The following is a 3,707-nucleotide window of genomic DNA, read 5'->3' on the forward strand; positions in this document are numbered from 1 at the left end:
CTGGCTTGGCAAACCAGGGGGTGAATCTGCCGCAATAAAACTAAGTTTTCTTTTATTTCCTATTCTGTAGTATGTTCGTTTGTGTATTTGAATTGATCTTCCTCTTATCTTTGTAATCGTTTGACACCAATTTAATCTATACCGGTGTCACATATGTGGTTACTTTAACATAATATGAGGCGTTTCAATTTATTTTTTCTTACATAGTGTAAGATGCTAAAGCAAGTAACACCCAAAAGAGTAATTGGTAGCATGAAACAATTCTTCTTTATAGTTGTATAATATATAATAGTAGTAGTATAGTGTAGTATATATAGTATAGAGTAGTTATATAGTAGAGTATTAGTAGTATAGTATATAATAGTAGTATAATATAGAGTAGTAGTAGTATAGTGTAGTATTATAGTATAGTATATATTGTATGTAGTAGTAGTATAGTGTAGTATATATATAATATAGTGTAGTTATATAATATAATATATATTTTATAGAGTAATAGTAGTATAGTGCAATATATATTGTATAGTGTAGTTATATAATATAGAGAAGTAGTATAGAATAGTATTAGTATATATAGTATAGAGTAGTAGTGGTATAATGTAGTATACATAATATATAATAGTAGTAGTATAGAGTTGTATTATAGTATTGTGTAGTTATATTGACGCCGGAGCTGAGTCGCTTATCCATGATAAATTCATGCTAATTTTATTTCATTTGGTAGCTTATATGGTTACATAGGATTGGTGCTCTCTTGTTTTGAGTGTAGCCAATTATGAGCTACATTTGTTTATAAATAGGTAGCCTTTACTTGTAATAGAGATTAGATTTGCAAGATAAATAATATTTGAGTAATTTTACTCTTTTTGGTTTTTTGTATCCTGAAGGATTTCAGGTGGTGATCCATCTCCCAAGGAGTTCTTGGAGTTATCCGGCATCGGCCACCGGATCATCGACGTGGATTCGTCGAGCCTCCTCTGATCCGGTATCTTTTGGTATCAGAGCCAAGAGCCATGATGCTGGCGATCGACGAAGGAGGAAGTGTTTTATTTCTTTTTAGTACGTAGATGTGCCAAGTGATTTAGTCTCCTTAGAAGTTGCAAGCAGGCTCTTTCAAAGGGTTGTTTCATTTATCAGGCGGAGTCGGAACTGCACCAAGTGTCGGAAGGGATGCTGGTTCGTGACAAGAAGCCAAGAAAGCATCTGATAGAGGTTGTCGGAGGCAAAGCAGCAGGCGTTCGCATGGAAGAAAGGTCGAGTAGGCCAGAGGCGAGATCGGGCCTGGTGCTTCTTGATTGAAGAAAAGGTTCGTTTGGTCGCTGCAAATGCCACGGAAGAAAGGCCGAGTAGGCCAGAGGCGAGATCGGGCCTGATGCTTCTTGATTCAAGAAAAGGTTCGTTTGGTCGCTGCAAATGCCACGGACACAGACGAGCACCGGACTCGCGTGAGGCAGAGTGTGCGGCAGTTGGAGGCGTGGAGCTTCCTAGTTTCCTTGTCCGTTGCCGAGTCGCCGGTGTCATTTGTGATGCCTAAGACCTCCTTCGTCGCCCCTAGTCTTCGCCGACGGTGATCGGATCTCTTTGTTCCGCCTCCGTCTACGACAGAACTTGCTTTCTCTCGATCGCTACTGATGTCATTTCTCTAAAGCCGACTAAAATTTGACCAAGCAAATTAAAGAACCGTAGAACTACAGCTAGCTTTTGCCGATTCATCCTTCATAGCCATTAGCATACACCCTGTTTTCAAAAAGCTTCGCGTCAAACCAAGAAATCCACGTCCTCTCCTTTACTTTGCTCGCCGAAGACAATTCTTGAAGACCAACTCAAAACAGCAAGCATTCAATCCTAGGCGGGTTCCAAGAAAACAATTCCTGAGGCTAAGGGATTTTTTGGGACAGTGAATGCATCAACATTCTTGTCTCTCCGGCCAACCAAATGTATTTGCTAAGCTGTTTGTGATCTACACCTTAACTAGCCATAGAAATTCCTGCTGTCTTTTTTCCTTAGCCTATCTGCTAAATTATGTTCTGCAGACAACAGAATTTTTGCAAGTCAAAAACGATGCCACCCGTAAGAGGACCATAGCCGGACCACAACAAGTTTCAATTGGTGGTACTTTTAAATTCTTAGCAAGTTTACAGCAAGCACATTGTCAAGAAAAATAGAGCAAGATGCCTCCTCGACGAATGTTGTAGCAAGCAGAAATTGAAAATCTTCAACAAGAAATTGTTCAACTCCAGCAGCGACTATCAAGGCTTAAATGGAGGAAAGGCACTGAATGCGTACGAACGGACGACGACGAGGGCATTTCAGATAATCAAATCTCTTCTACCCACAAAGATGCGTTTGAAGGGCCACCTCGTCAGTCTTCCACCGCACCCTCGATCAAGTTCAACTTTAAAGGATTTGAAGATTCATTGCTGAAATCGTCGTCTGTGCCTCTCTATGATGAGCCCGTGTATGACGTGTATGATGACGACATGATTGGTGGAGTTCTTGATCTTGAGCAACTTGCATATGATGTTAATGACGATAGTAAGAGGGAAGGCCAGCATAACATCAAAGATGGTTCTTTTCTATCATTTGAACTCGTCAACTCCACACCATGGAGGACATCAAATGAATCTATTAAGTTTCCTCAACTGAAGAAAGAACCACTGATGCTCTTAAACTTACAATCAAAATCACCATCTATTGTTCATTCACTCCCAAAGTCAAACATGGAGTTCCTAGACTTGTAATTTCATGATCTTCCAGTGGACCGCTCTAAGATCAGCATTTCATACTCAGATGCGGCTCCGGCAGGTAGCAGTTCTGCAAATAGCATATTGGGGATATGCTTACAAACGGGGGAGATCAACAACATTCTAGTAAAGGCAACTCAGAAGATTGATAATTACATGACTAGTGACCAGGTAATCAAAACAACGACTTCACCCGTGCCCTTGCATGCTATTCTCATGTGGGAAGTTAGCCATGGTAGCTCATCTTATGAATTCTCTGTCAAAGATCCTGAAGATGTTCTTAGTGCATAGACATGGGAATATCCAGATCGATTTAGCCAACCAAACCCACCTCCTTATGGCGACCAACTGGACATCTTCCTATAAGCCTGAGTTCCTCCTACCTTGGTAGTATGACGTTGGAGCTGAGCCGCTTATCCATGATAACTTCAGGCTAGTTTTATTTCATTTGGTAACTTATATGGCTACATACGATTAGTGCTCTCTTGTTTTGAGTGTAGCCAATTATGGGCTACATTTGTCTATAAATAGGTACCCTTTACTTGTAATAGAGATTATATTTGAAAGATGAATAATATTTGAGTAATTTTACTCTTTTTGTGTTTCTGTATCCTTAAGGATTTTAGGTGGTGATTCCTCTCCGAAGGAGTTCTTGGAGTTATCCGGCCACGGCTACCGAATCATCGACGTGGATTCGTCGAGCCCCCTCTGATCCAGTGTCATATATAGTATAGAGTAGTAATAGTATAGTGTAGTATATAGACATATAATATAGTAGATATATAGTATAAAGTAGTTATATAGTATAGAGTAGTATTATAATGTAGTTTATATAATATATAATAGTAATAGTGTAGTGTAGTATATATGAAATAGTGTAGTAATATAATATAGAGTAGTAGTAATATAGTGTAGTATATATAGTATTGTTTAGAGTTATATTTATAGTACATAATATTAGTA

General features: G+C 39.0%; 1 long non-coding RNA gene across 1 annotated transcript; it reads left to right on the plus strand.

Annotated features, from left to right (window-relative positions):
- The first annotated feature begins 611 nt into the window (after positions 1 to 611).
- On the plus strand, positions 612 to 3,339 carry LOC114581368. Its single transcript, XR_003703297.1, has 2 exons — positions 612 to 1,059; positions 1,138 to 3,339. It is a non-coding gene; the product is annotated as an uncharacterized LOC114581368 (long non-coding RNA).
- Positions 3,340 to 3,707: the final 368 nt, after the last annotated feature.

This window comes from Dendrobium catenatum, unplaced genomic scaffold, assembly GCF_001605985.2.
Source record: "Dendrobium catenatum unplaced genomic scaffold, ASM160598v2 fragScaff_scaffold_1679, whole genome shotgun sequence".
NCBI lineage: Eukaryota > Viridiplantae > Streptophyta > Magnoliopsida > Asparagales > Orchidaceae > Dendrobium > Dendrobium catenatum.